This window comes from Hippocampus guttulatus, chromosome 6 (assembly GCF_054856545.1).
Source record: "Hippocampus guttulatus isolate MCC_2025c chromosome 6, RoL_Hgut_1.0, whole genome shotgun sequence".
In the NCBI taxonomy this organism is placed as follows: Eukaryota; Metazoa; Chordata; class Actinopteri; order Syngnathiformes; family Syngnathidae; genus Hippocampus; species Hippocampus guttulatus.
Window position 1 is genome coordinate 21,324,090 of NC_141266.1, and position 15,799 is coordinate 21,339,888.

The window sequence follows — 15,799 nt, forward strand, 5'->3', positions numbered from 1 at the left end:
CATTGGGGGTTGAGGGGGCGCATCAATATTGATGCGCGTCCAGCGAGCCGGCTTGGCGGGAACTTTGTCCCGCATCAATATTGATGCTGTTGCCATACGTCGCAGTCGGGACCTCTTGAAGGATTTATGGGGGGGGGGGGGGGGGGGGATGATGCACATTTTTCCTGCACAGCAATTTCCACGAAAGCAAGGGAGGGGGAGCTTGAGGGGTGGCGATGAGATCCGGGCGGAACCGGGGGTCGGCGGACGATGCGATTCCCTCGGCAACGGCGGGAAGATGGACTGGGGGGGGGGATGAATGTTTCATAGGATGACGGCGGCCTGTTGACGCTGGAAGCGAGGCTGTTGCTTTTGGGACGTCTTCGGACCACCCGACACCACGCTCGTTAGCATATTAGCTTTGGAACGGTGTGGAGAGCCGAAAGTCTTCGTTCACTTTTTATCAAGTAAATCATTGCAGAACTCCACATGAACTTTGGCAAGAAGAAGGCCCGCTCAGAAGATGCAAAGCATTGCACTTCGCTTTTATGCTTCAGCCTGAGTCCAAATTTGATTAAATTCACTTCGGCCCGAAAAACGTTCCACTCAACAACTCATAACAACATCCATCCGTCCATTTTCCGATCTGCTTTATCCTCACAAGGCTCGCGGAGATGAACAACCATCCGCGCTCACACGCACACCTCGGGAAAATTTCAAGTGTTCAATCAGCCTGCCATGTTTGTTTTTGGAATGTGGGAGGAAACCGGAGTACACGGAAAAAACCCACGCAGGCCCGGGGAGAACATGCAAAGTCCACACAGAGAGGACGGAACCGGGATCGAACCCACGACCTCTGTGAGGTCGACGCGCCAACCGTTCGCCCTCGGGCCCGCCAGCCCTTAAAAATGTTCCACTCAACAACCCATCGCAACATGAAACAAAAACTGGAGACTTTTTTTTTTTTTTTTAAACAAAATTGAAGCGCTTCTTTCTGCAAGGCGTAAAAACAAATTCTGGATTGCTTTCAACTTTTTGAGGAGACAGAAGTGAGGAATGGTACAATTAAGAGACTTGAAATGCGCCCCGTGACTCATATAACTCTCTCACACACACACACACCCCCATAATTGCACAAAATTGCACTCTAGTTGTGCCTTCCATCACCAAGTGCCGAGGTCAACCTGGCCACAGCGCACATGGCAGAGAAGTCATTGTTTCTCATAACATCCACACTCACAATACAAGCGGGAACAAATCCAAGTCAAGAGCAACTTTGCTAAGCTTGACCTACTAGAAAAGTCGTTTTTTTTGCCGTTTATTTTATTAATATTATTATTATTTTTTGCTTATCATTTATGTTTTTTGTATCATGCATTCATTCACTATCCAATCAGAGGGGATCAATTGTCACAGCCGGAAAACGGCATTTTGCAGACTGAATCTGGCGAAAACTGCCCGCCGATCGACGGCTCGTTTCATTCAAATGACGCCTAAGAAGCACAATGAGTGGGAAAGGTCGCATCAATCTCTTTGTTCTTCACATGCAGTAAGACCAAAAAAATGACACGCCTCATCTGGTACCGACTTGTAAATCACTCGTGGACAGAAATGCATTTTTTTGGGCAACTGTAGTATTTACGGCATGGTTTTGGCTCTCCCTACACACCAAATAATGTCAACGCAGACCAAATTGTGCCGATTTCACGTCCTTATTGAGTTATTTATTCTATTTATATATTCATCAAACGGATGTTTGGTTTCCCCTCAGCTTCGACGCGCTATCGGCAAGGCGACGAGAGCGTCGGAGCGGCCTCATCATATCATGGCTGTCGCGCTCGGCTTGTGCAAACATACGATTACGCTGGGGCGCCTTTCTGGGTCACTAAGTTAAATATTTCAGATGGTTTATTTTTAGTGCCTTCTGCTTCTGCACACACACGCATACGCCACACACACACACACACACACACACACACACACATACACGCACACACGCAGTAATGCATCTGTGTTGTCCGCAGGCTGCGTTTGACCCACTAAGTCGTGTTCACACGGCCCCCGGGCTTTATTGAGTGTTTTGCTTTGGCAGCGAAGTGTCATAACGGCAAATAGCAACTACGACAATTTACACAGGACAGCATTTCGACAGGAAAAAAATAAGAAATGCATTAAAAAAATATATATATAAATAAGCCGCACCATCCCATAATGTGCTGCGATTTTGGCCCGTTGATGTGTCCCAGTCGTACTTGCATGACGAAACAATTCAATACAGCAGAAATCGAGAATTAATGGAGCGGACAACATAACACACTGAAGTGCCGAGTTCAATGAACTCGCATTTATGGCAGGGGATACATTCAAACCCCCCCCCCCCCCCAAAAAAAGGAAATAAATAATTTTTGCCCTTCACACACACTACATTTGAACTTGTGGAATTGTTTGGGGTCAGGATTAGTTTAAATGAGAGATTTGTTGGGAAGGTTTATCGGTCCTTCTGCCATCTACTGGAAGAGTGTTTAATTGTTCTGCCTGTCACTGGGACAGATCGATGAACAAAGACAGCCTTGTAATTCGTACGCAATCATTTTCAGATGCGGCAGAATCATTGAGAATCACTGACAGAGTACAGATCGGTCCTGTGCCACATGGATTCATTAATGTAGAATGTGGGGGGAAAAAAAACAAAAACGCAACAAACCTAATTTCCACGCAGTTACGTCACTCTGGAAGCCCGGTGAAAGGCTCGGAGCCTCCCACGTCGCATCGCCTGCGAGCCGCTTGACACGTAAAGTGTAAGCGGCTCGCAGGCGATGCGCCGCTCTCTCATTGTGCTCGCCCGAAGCGCGACGCCCGGACCCGTCCAACTTCTCACCTGCGCCATTGTGCGCCGCGCCGCTCGGCGCCCTTGCTAATTGGGAGCGCGGATTCCGGGACAACTTTCCGTTTTTGTTCCATTCTGTTTCGAAGCGCTGACCCGGACGTGTGAGGTCACAGCTGCGCTAATTGCCGCTAATGATGATGATGCACGTGCGTGCGCGCGCGGCGCGCGGGTGTGTTGGTGTGCGCCATTGTTACCCAGTCCACACGCCGAGGCTGTCCAACGTAAACCGTCTGTTGTCGTTGCTTTATAATTTCACGTCTTCACGCACGAGATGGCCTCCCTAAAGCAGACGAGTGCTTCTTAATTTCTGCATGCAATTACATATTTTACAAATATGAAATTGAACCGGACTGTGCTGTGCGACATGTTGCCGCACATTGTGGCACTAATGTGCAACTCTAAATTCGGTTTGGAGGACGAAAACGTGATCGCGATCTTTTGCAGGGCTCCTGGAAATGAAACCCCAAGCTGAAAATTGCCATTTTAAGCCAAAATGGCAGACTTCCCGTGTCTCTTCAAGTTCTTCAAGCTTCTTAAGATTTTTTTTTTGAGTCTACTCTTATTGGACATGTCAACTAGATTTCGAGTTATTGTGGGAGCTGAACCCCATTAATAAATAAATCAATCAATAAATAATAAATTCTTGTCTTCGAGCGGCTTCTGGAACTGGACAAATTGCGTGTACAATGGCCACTAAAAACAGAAACAGAAGACCACCTTTGACTTTTTGAGCATGGCTTAAATTCTGACTTTTTTGAGGATCTACTCATGATCGACGACGGCCACCAAATTTCATGTTGCCAAATCAAACCAGCTTCATGGACAAAATGAAACATACTTTCCCGTTGCAGGACGCCTGGAAATGGCCAACATGACCCGAAAATAGCCATTTCAAACCAAAAATAATAAATAAAGCATAGTTTATTGAGGCTTTTTTTTTGTGAATCTACTCGCGCTCTTGTCTTTTCCAGTATGGCTTCTTCAGACTTTTTGTGGGTCTACACACGATAGACCGATGTGCCAAGCTTCATATTGTTCAGTTGAACAAGCTTTGAGGGCTGAATTTTAAAAATGACAAAACATCATTCTTTGTTTTTGAAGCGCTCACGGAACGGGCCCAAAATGACCCAAAAACTGCCACTTCAAAATGGCGGACGTACTGCATCTTTTCAGACCTGGCCTCTGGAGATTGTTTTGGTGAGACAACTCAAGATAGGCATCTTCAACCAAATTTCATGTTTCTAAAATCGAACTGGCTTCGGGGGCTGAATTTTCAAACGACAACAACTTCATTCTTTTCGATTGCACTCCTGGAAATGGCAACGCTGAACTGTAAAATGTTCGCGTCCAACCGACACAGTCGACTTCCTGCGTCATTTTAGGCGTGGTTATTGGTCTACTCATGATAAACTCTGCCGACCAAATTTTACGTTGCTTCGTGAAACTGGCTTCGGGGGGCTGAATCTCGTAAACAGGAATGGCAATGGCTAATGATGAAAAGGGCGTGGCCTGGACGGGGCGACCAATCACAACAAGTAAGACATCATACACGTCCAATCGCAGGGCTGTTTACAATCGGAAGATGGAAAGACTGATCGGGAGAGCTCGTGAAAACTCGACGATAAGGTACCTGACCCTCTCTAAAGTTTTCTCAGCGGATTTAGACGATTCACAAAAATGATCAATTAAAGAAATAAAACGGCGGAAAATTGCCATCCCCTGTGTAAAGGAAAATCAATGATATCCTTCCACGAGGCCCCCGAGAACGGCCAAATCAACCCGAAAATGACCTATGTGGGCAAAACGAACACGGCGCCACTGTGTAAAGCAATGATCCACAAATAATATGATGGTTGCACAACCTGTGCCCCCAACCCCAACCCCCCCCCCCCCCCTTGAGCCTACACGCCGTCCCTAATGGATTGGCCTTTAACTCTAAAATGCGTTTGTCGCAAAGTGGTCGAATTCAGGCTACGTACGCCGACGCCTTTGGCCCGCCGGCGTTTTCTATCGCTTCCACAATCATGACAAAAATTCATTGCGCGCGCGCACACACACATACACACACACACACAAACACAATCACACACTTGGCCGCAGCAACAGTAGTTGCGTTAGCGTTTTATCTCCTCGCCGTGCCCCCCCCCGCGAGATGAGGAGGCAAGGCAGAGTGCAGGGATGGGTCACGGACAGGTCAGCGCCGAGCGTAATGGGTCGGGTTCTGTCTCGTGTTGAGCTGACAGACAGATGGATTAAACGAGGGGGGAAGAGGGGGGGGGGGGCTCTGTGGAGGTTGTGATGACGAGGGAGGGTACAAATAGCGGCAGTTTGACTGTCATTTCTCTGGTGTTTCTTGATGCTGCTGCAGGGATGTCGTCGAGCACAACGATGGTTTGCGTGTTCACACGTGGACCATTCGTTCGCTATTTTTCACTGGCAATTGGGAAATAAAAAGGTGACTGTTATATTCGTTTTTAAATTGGAAAAAAAAAAAAACGATAAATATGTGATTTATATTTTAGGCTCGGATGGTAAATGGGCTGTCGCTTACTTTATAGCACTTTTCTACCTCGGGTATTCAAAGCGCTTTACACTGTTATCTCATTCAGCGACTGATGACACAGCAGCAGGAGCAACTGGGGGTTCAGTATCTTGCTCAAGTGCGTTTTCATTGCTCCTGAATTGCCTCGTGTACAGCCAAACCTTTTCCATGTCACGGCAAAATGTTCACACTGGGCCCGGTGGTCTGCACACGTGCACCCCCGCCCAAGTAAGTGACAAAACGCTCTTTCCGCATATTCAGAGTCACGGATCGACAGATAGAAGCTCAGAGAGCGCTAATATCGCTAATGTTGTAAAGAGGATTAACGTCCATCTGGGAAATCATTTCGCTGGTGGTTGTGTGACGGCTGTTGGACGGAGGGGAGATCACCACTAGAACGCAATGGGTGGAGGGTGGGGTGGTTGGATTTGAACCTCCCCTGAGGACGGGACAGGTGGCGGGGCGCTCGGATTGACAGGTGGGCAGTTGAGGGGGTCATGCTTCTGACATCGCCGGCAGTGGGCTTTCATTCACAGAACGACGATTTTAATTCCCACTTGGAAATTGTGGAAATAGAAATCAATCAACCAATCCAAACTTTTTTTAGGGCGCCTCCAACCAGAAAGTTTAACTGAAAGTGCTTCCCTCTGTTTGCATGCGTTGCTGCTCCGTGTGTGTTAAAGCGAAAGTTGGAAGAAGATTTATAAATGCCGTCCCGTGTTCATTTCCTTTAGTTCCTCTACAGTGTTCAGTATTTTATCTTTGAGCGTTCATTAAGCTCGCAGACTTGATGAGGTTTGGCTGAAATTGTCGGTATTTAAATGTATTTGTTTGGACAACTGCGCGAGTGGCAGTCTTCGTTTCCTCAAAGTGATGTTATAACCTTAGGCTCCCCTTTCTTGAGCTCAGTCCGAGTACGTTTTAAAACCTTAACGCGCTGAAAGTATACGGTAGGGGTGAAACTATTGTAAAAAGTAAAAAGAATCTCCCTGATTTCTGGACGGTATCTTCTGTGATATACTGTATTGAGCAAAAGTATTGGGACATATTCAGAAAAATATTCATTCTTCAAAATCTACATCCAAAAATCGGACGTGTATGAAGTTAGATACTAATGTAAATGTACTGAGTGGAAGTGCACGTGTGTGCGTGTGTGTGTGTGTGTGGTTCAGATCGTGTTGGGAGATGCATGAGTATAGATTGTCAAGTTTAAGGTTCGCCTGGAGTTCAGATGGAAGTTCAACAGGCGGTCAGCGGGCCACGTCCGGATCAGATTCATTGCGAGCTCTCACACCCCCCGCCCCCCACCCACCGCACATGCATACACACGTGCACTCGACAACCTCATGCTTTCCATCTCCTTTGAGCGCTCAGCTGATCTTTTGTCTCCAGTTTGACCCGGGTTGCGGCAGAATCTGGTGACCGTATTAAAACTCGGCATTTATTTTTAGCCTCCTCTGAGCCCAACTTTTTTTTTTTTTCTTTTCGGGGAGGTTTTGTTCTGTTGACAAGACAATGGCATAAAAACACTGTGGCAGGAGCACTGTATGTTTTTTTTTAATCATTCATTCGTCTGCTCATTCATTTTTAATGTTAGGAGTAGAGAAAAACACCAAGTGTGCAGGTCAACGATGTGGAAAGCCATTCATTGATCCTTTGATTCATGGTATAATTTTCAATGAAGGTAGCCCTCTAAAGCACAGGTGTCAAAGTCAAGGCCCCGGGGCCAGATCTGGTCCGCCACATCATTTTATGTGGCCCGCAAAAGCAAATCATACATGGCAACTTCCATGATGCTTGCTAAAATATGTACCAAAAATTCTCATATGTAATAAATAAGAGAGATATGGTAAGCATTTTCTCATTACAGTAACTTAAACGTTATTCTTGACTTCCTTATAGGATTTCAGTCATAATGGCCCTCCAGCCATTATGGGGGGATTTCAGACCTTGCGTGAATTTGTACGTCCAAATAACATTACTGGGCCCCAATCAGAAGTCGGTATTGAAGACATATGGATGTTGCTAAATCGCGACCCTCAGCGAACAAAAGCAGAATCGAGAATCAGCGGTCTGGCGGACATCTGCTTCAACTCGTTGACAGGGTGAAACTGATGTTCAACTTTTCGGAGCAGCATAGGCAAAAGACTAACAGCGCCGCAGTCCGACCTTCATCTGTCCAATCATGTGCGACCCATCTGTGACTTGGGCTACACTCCCTACCCTTTCTAAAGCCATGTTATCCCACCTGGATTCAAAACAATCGGGCCGTCTGTAACGAGTCCGGCGGCATCGGAGCAGGGCGGAGAATCTGTGGCAGAGAACAGTCAATCGAAATGGAATCGTGTGAAATGAACTGGACGGTAAACCACTGAATTAGCACTCCGGTCTTGTAGAAATAAGGCGTAAAGAAGAGCGAACAGAGGCAGATAAGCCCCCCCAACGACGCATCAATAAGAGTCAACGTTTCCACAGAGCAGAGAGGATGTATGTATGCGGGTCATTGTGTCTTTAAATAAACAAATAGATAAATAAAATAAGGTGGGATAACACTTACAACAACGGGAGCCCCCCCACCCCCGCCCCTGAGGATTTGCATACCTTGGGAATTAAGCAATGCATGTGGAAAATCAGTGATGAAGATGCAAGTAATTATTTTGGTTCGATTTTGTGTGTGTGTGTATTTATGTGTGTGTGTCTTGGGAGTGAGCAGACAGGACGCAGCTGCTTGCTACGCCACCAGTGCAAAACGATGAGAAAATAAACTCTCGACTTGTGTTATTTGGCAAGAATCGGCGCTTTATTTGAAGCCGGCTGCTAACGTTAAGGAGGTTATTGTTTCCCTACAAATGAGTTTTTCAAATTCTTTTTTTTCTTTCCCCCCCCCCCCCGCCCCCGCAAATTACATTTTGACAACAAAGGCTAATCTTCGCAACATGTCGTACATGAATCTAAAGAAAAAGGATTAACGCTGAGCCTATTCATGGAAATAAATGGGGGGGGGGGGGGGGAAAAGCATCATTTAAGATTCTCAATGGCCCTCGCGTGAACGTTAAGCGTCAAAACTGTTTGAACGGATGGATGGAAAAATGTAGTGAGCACAAAATCCAGAAATTTTAAAAAGAATTGTTATGTTTTCACAATTTAGCTTTGTCCATGTGCCATGAGTCTTTTGACGGACTTCGATGCCATGCTCCATCCACGTTTGATGACATAAGCAAAAAAAAAAAAAAAGTTTTGCTTTTCTTATCCCTCTAAATGGCTGCTTCGAACCAAAATGATCAACTTCCTGCTCAGCTTTGGTCAGGGATACTTGAGACTTTTCGATGCGTCCTGTCATGCTAAGACAGGTCTGTCTAGTTTCTTGTTGATAGGTGAAACTGGCGTCATGGGCTTTTTTTTTTGTGTGTCGACGGCGCGGTATTTTGAAGAATACTTGAAATGAAAGCAAATTTTGATGCCGTGCTCTAATCTCATTAGTTGGCGTAGGCAAGAGACCTTCCCAATTTCGCTTTTCTGATCCGTCAAAATACGTAGCTGCTTCAAAACAAAATGTTTGCCTTCCTGTTAAATTACTCGCACCGGTCCTTGAGACCTTTTCATAATGCTGTCATGATGAACATGTCCACCCGTTTTTTTTTTCTTGCTTGCTTCAGATCTAACTGTCATTTAAAGAAAATCCATGCTGCTATATTACAAATGCTATTCAGGAGGTAAGCAATGACCCAAGCGGCCAATGACATCAGCTCACTTGAACACAACCTTTTCATCCCGGTATTGATAATGAGTCAGGTGCTTAATAAAAACAAATTCATGTGGGTTCAAGCACCTAGCAGCGCGGCGACCATCTTATCAGGACGGCATATTGCTGAATCGCACTTTGCATGAGAAATCGAAGCGGCGGCGGAGGCGAATTAAGCGAGAGCCGTATCAGCTTTTTTCTTACCCCCCCCCCACCCTGCCCCTCGTGTCTCGGCTATTAAAAGGAGGGTCAAACTAAAGTAACCTTATCTTGTAATTGGGTTCAAGGTTAAGTGACCCCGCCGTGCGGAGGTCTGGGGGTTAAGGTCACCATGTCAGTGAGAAAGAGTGAAGGGAGTGGGGGGAGTTTTAATCACTGATGGATGGAAGTCAAGGCTTCGGATGGTAACATGTCCCCCAACAACCTCCAACCTCACTGGCGTTTACATACAATAGACAGGCGAACCAATGCAATATTACGAGAAATGAAATTGACAGGTTGCTAGTTAGTTAGAAAGTTAGTTACAGTAGTTAAATGGTGATTTGCAGGAATACAAGGAATGATTAGCAGGATGTTGCAAACTGAAAGTTAGAGTTTGCTAGTTATTTAGCAAATTAGCTTGTAGGTGAGTAGCGGGATAACGGAAAAAGAAAATAGCAGTTAGCAACTAGCAGTTATGCTAGTTGTGATGACCTTAATTACAGAAAATCAACACAGCAGTTATCTAGTTGGATGACAGAAAATGGAAATGGTTGTTAGCTTCACAGTTAGCAATTTAGGGAGTTGGTAATGAGCAGGGTTACATAAAATGAAAATGGCAGTTAGCTAGTTAGCCAGTTTAGCGATTAGCAGGATTTGAAAAAGAAAACAGCAGAATGAAATTAACTTGTTGGTCATTATTGAGATTACAAGAACTCAAAAATGGCAGTTAGTTAGTTGGTCATGAGCAGGACAATGTAAATGAAAATTCAATTAGCGAGTAATCAGGTTGGTGGGGGGGGGGGGTCAGATGAAATAACATGCTTGGAGGGGTAAAACTACATATTAATATATCGTTGCACTGGATTAGGGACAAAGCCCGATTGCAAAAAGAAAAAAAGACAAGAAAATCAACAAATAATTAACAATTCTAATCAAATTCAACATTTCATAACTCTTGTCCTGCATGTTTTTTGTAAATGCACTTACGCTAACGTAGACAGTAATGTGATTGTGGGACACCGTGCGGACACCTCTTTATCCTTGCCGGTGGCTGGGGGCGGACGCGGCAGTTGCTTGGCAACCCTTGCTGAAGCCAAGGTCTCGCAAGCTTTTAACCTCCGATCGATCTCCATGCCAAGTGGGCTAATATTCACCGAGCAGATGGGAGAATTAGACTCAAGTGCGCCTACAGGAGATGAAGGAGAGTGCCGCGGTTAAAAAGAAAAAAGTGGAATTGTGAGGAAATGGTGGACGGGAGAATGGATGTGACACTTTAGTGGCCTCTTCATTACGCCTTCAACTCCACATGCGTGCATAACACACCTTCCTCCTCCGACTCTGGGCCGACCCCTACGCAGGGTTAATTGTTCAACGTTGCTTCGTACGTCCGCCCAGCGGGAAAAGTGCGGCGTTCGGCATTAGTCACTCAGTTAGCTAGTCAGTAACAGAAAGTGAAAATGACAGTCACGTAGATACTTCACTCATTCAGTACCAGCCAAGGCTGGACCAAGTCTGAAAAGACGTTTAAAAACGTCTTTGGGAGTGAATGAGCTAATCACTGAATATAAACGATGCTGTTAGTTAGTTAGTATGATTTGACAAAATCTAAAAAGCAGTTATCATCAGGTTGCAGGATTAGAGAAAATGTAACTAGCAGTTAGCTAGACATTTAGTGAATCACTGAATTAGTAGGACGAGGGTTAAAGCAGCTAAACAACTACAGTCGAACCTCTTTTTGATCCCCCCCCGTTCACAAGTCCCGATTTCACGTAATTCATTTTCCTTACAACGAACACCTCTATAACGCAAGCTTCACGATAATGACCAGATTTTTCCCGCAAAATAGTGAAGAGGCCGTCGTGACAACGAACCGTGGGAAGCTAACTGCCGCCGCAACCTTACTTATGAACAAAACGTACAGCATGGGATTCTCCTCTGTTGCTCTGCACTTGGTCTGAAAACATCCCTGGTAAACGGAAGCAAATGCCGCTCTCTGTGAAGGCGGAAATTGTCTCTCACTTTCGAAAGAGAGTCCTCCCAGAACCTCGGCAGCACTGGCAGTTGCCTATGGCGGGTAACATTTGCTAATTGAAAGATTTCAGAGATGAAGTAGGAACGCGACAGTTGTTTCATGTCTTATAAAAATCATTTTTACTTCAAATACACATTTGTGGAACTAACATGTTAATTCTGTTCATGTTTTTACATCTATAAATGTTCATATTCTATTATACATTGTGGGTGGCAGCCATTTTATTGGAAATGGTTACAACAAACTCCCATTATAATGCAGAGATTCGTTGTGTCCTTTCGGGGTATGTTGTAATGAGTTTCGACGATCGAGTTTTAGTGTAATCCTGCAAGGAAACAAAATGTGAATTCGGTATTCAGCGTATCAACCAATCAACCCACTAACAAACTAACAAACAACTGTCAGCTAGCTGGCTTGCTTTGACCAAATAATCAGATGATGGAGAAAAAAAAAAAGACATCATCGAGGGCCAAGGAATCGACAAATTTGACGTGAAAAGTTTTATGTTCCATGGGCCATCACTACAGATGTTGAAGGTGGTGGGCAGACCAGATGAGATGGCAAAACACCGAGACTGAAAGCTGATTAGACAAAAAATAATAAAATCTCACATCCATGTGCTGGAAGTGGGAGAGCCAAGAGCAACAAACAGACTGCTGGGGATACAATTCCATGGCACAAATGTTAGAATTCTGCTTGACAGTGTTGGGGCAAAAAAGACGCCCTTTGTGGCCCTGTCCGACAGTAAGTTGACGTTTCTTGGCAACGCCATCATTCAAACGTGGAAAAAAAAAAAGGCATCAGTCCTTTCACCTTGGTAACAATCGTCCCCCCGCCCTCCATTCACGTCCTGGGCCGTCCGTCCTGGGGAGAGGGATGAACGGCGCTGTCGGTGGGTTCAGGTTCAGGCAGCGCGACCCGCCAAGCGATCCATTGCCAAGGGCAAGGAAATAGCCCAGATTAAAGAGCTTGTAAATAATGGCCCATAAACATCTGCCCGTTAGCCGGCCCAATCCATCTCGCGCTCCCCATCTGTTCGCCTCCTTCTTTTTCTCCATGCTCTTGATTTCATTGAATGCATCATCCCCAGCGAACTTGCTCCAACCCAAACAAACACTCGCATTGACCCCCCCCCCTCCCCCACATGTCCCCCTACGGGTCATGTACAGTTCATGTATGAATGACCTCCCCCTCCTCCCCCATGGCTCAACCCAAAGACAACAATGGCAGCGCTTTGCCTTCATTTCTCGAGCCTGAGAAAATGCAAAAAGGCAGCCAGTCGGTCAATCGGTTAGTTCGCGGGATTGCGCAAAATAAAAGGAAAATTTAAATGGCAATTCATTGATGATGAACATGATTACAAAAAAAATAAAAAATAAAAATAGCAATGAGTTAGCTAGCTACTTAGTCAGTCAGTCAGCAAAATGAAAATGGCAGTTTTCAAACTGGGTGACATTGGAAATAACCGGCCGCCTGCTTATTTGTTGGTTGGCGAGTCGCAACTTTACAAAAATGAAAATGACAGCTGGCTTGTTATTTGGTTTCATGGTTAGTTACTTAGCACCTTGGATGCACATTAGCGGGATGCGGATTGTGTTGAAACGGGAATGGCGATGAGTTAGTCGGTTGGCTAGCGAATGAGAAAGTTATTTTGCTGCTTTGTTCGCAAAAACATCAACGGGGGTGCGTTTGGTTGCTTTTATTGTTCTTCCTTACGTTTTTTTTTTTCGTTTTGATGTTTGGGTGATTGTCATTTACAAATAGCTAATGACGAGAACGTGATTAGAGCTGCGAGCCTCATACAGTAAAGCTCCCCCTGCCTTACGCCCGCGCACTTGTCGCGATTAGGCATCTTTAATGTAAGCTTACCGGCTCCCATCTGCTCCCTCTGATCTGGAGGGGCCCGGTCAAGGGTCGGCTTTGTGTCGATGAACCCCTGGTACCAACGCAGCGCCGATGCCAAACTAGAGGTGGCAAATTAGCGCAAAGAAAGGCTAATTGGTTTGCCCGACTCGGGCCAGAAAAGCCGCACGACAGCCTTTTATGTGGCATCCAAGCTTTGAATGGCCATTGCGTAAGCGTTTGTGCAAATGTCACTAGTAAGCTTTGATTTAGTTCTTTGGTGGCTGAGCGTGTTACGCGCAACAGTCGGCTTACGGATGGTCGCATTTATTAGGCTCATCCACCCGCAATCCTGGTGGGAAAAGTGCTGCTATTAACCGCGGTTAATGTAGTTCGGTAGTTAGTTGTCTTAGCCAAATTCAGGATTCCACAACATGCAAATGCCTGTTAGCTACTTAGCTTGGTACTTTGTTAGCTACTTCATTTGGTTTGTTACCATTTCCAAGATATTTAACTATTGTTCATACATTCTAAGAACAATGTATTTTTACACAAAGTGCAACCCTAGAGTGAACGATTTCCAATGAGGAAAAAAAAAATGGTGGCATAATGGGAAGTTTGGGTGTTTCCAAAAAGTGGAAAGACCTACGGGGTACTATTGAGTTCCATCCGCATGTCGATAGCATGCTGCATCCATTGGCTCTGTACTTAGCGTAGCAAGTTATTGTTATTTGCAAGGCACGCAGGATTGAAAATGAAAGCAAACCAAAGTATTGATCCCGTACAATTGGCAACCTGACAACATAGTGGTTAATTTCCCCAGATTCGTTTTATGGGAGTTCATAGTGTGTGTGCTTTTTTTTTTTTCTCAAGAGTGCCAGGATTCTTTAGCCTTTCGGGAGAAAACTACGCACGAGAAATGAGTCTTCATATGGAGAGGGGGATAAGGACCTTTTTTTGGCATCCCAAGTCACAGAGCCTCATGTGTACACGTCATCAAAAATGTATGATGGCAGCTTGTGTGTTAGTCCCGAGTAGATATTAGGCAACCTTTTCCCTTTGGATTTTTGTGGGGAGGTCGCAGGTGTGTCATCGTTTCACAGTCGCCGCAAGACAAGAGGGGGTTTGAGTTAGGGTGCGTATGAGACAGCTCATTTTCCTACCTCAGCGCGTTTCCTACCTTAGATTGTGCTTTGTACTTGTCTTAAATGTTGTTTTAATTCCTCAGTTAAAAAAAAAAAAGAAAAAAAAGAGCATTCCCGCAGCAAGTTTTTCCCCTTATTGAGATTGTCGGGTGAAACTTGCAGCTGTCCACTCATGGGGAACTATTTTGAGTGGAATGGCTCGCAGTAGCATATTATGAAACAAAATAAATACAAAAATAAATCAATAAAACAGAACTATGAACTAATTAGCTTTTGGAATGAAGAATTTAGTTCTTTTTTAAATGAACTATGAAATGAAAAAGTTCATTTAAAAAAAAAAGTGAACTGAACCTTGAACTAGTTCATGTAGAAAATTAACTTTCCCAACACTGGGTAACACTTTATATACAAAAATATATTTGAATATATATGAAAATATGGGCGGCCCGGTAGTCCAGTGGTTAGCACGTCGACTTCACAGTGCAGAGGTACCGGGTTCAATTCCAGCTCTGGCCTCCCTGTGTGGAGTTTGCATGTTCTCCCCGGGCCTGCGTGGGTTTTCTCCGGGTACTCCGGTTTCCTCCCACATTCCCAAAACATGCATGGCAGGCTGATTGAACACTCCAAATTGTCCCTAGGTGTGAATGTGAGCGTGGATGGTTGTTCGTCTCTGTGTGCCCTGCGATTGGCTGGCAACCGATTCGGGGTGTCCCCCGCCTACTGCCCGAAGACAGCTGGGATAGGCTCCAGCACCCCCCGCGACCCGAGTGAGGATCAAGCGGTTCGGAAATTGGATTGGATGAAAATATCCCCTGCGAAAAACACGCGGGCGGCGCATACTAAGGAAAACATGACCCAATGTGTTGAACGTGTTAGTCTCCCCCGGTTCATCATTTTTACTGTCCCATGAAAAAGTGTTTCTGTAACTGAAGCCCTGCTTTAAAATAGTCTGAGCCTCCCGTCATGCTACAAAAACCTTTTTAAAAAGGAGATAAATGACCCACACTGGTGCAATTTATGACCGTAAGCATGAACTGTGAGGTTTTCACACACACACACACACACACACACGATTCCACCAGAGTTGTTTGGTCTGTTTGCAGAATTACACTGAAAGAAAAAAAATAACAAAAAATTTCCCCAAATTTGGTGAATGGATGAGGTGGTGTTTTGTTTTGGGTTTTTTTTCTCCTGGTTTGCCCTCACATGATTTCAATCACATTTCATTGCCAAACGAGACTCGTTATTACTCCAAAACAACAACTAAGGTTCTCGGGTTAACACCATGAACCAACTTCACGACAAAAGTAGTTTATGGACTTAGAGTTAAGCTGCTACTAAGTTTGTGTTTACATGACAACAACTCACTTTTTCTCTGAGGCAATTTCGAAACATTTTGCATGCAAAGGACACTGAAAAGGCTGGATTG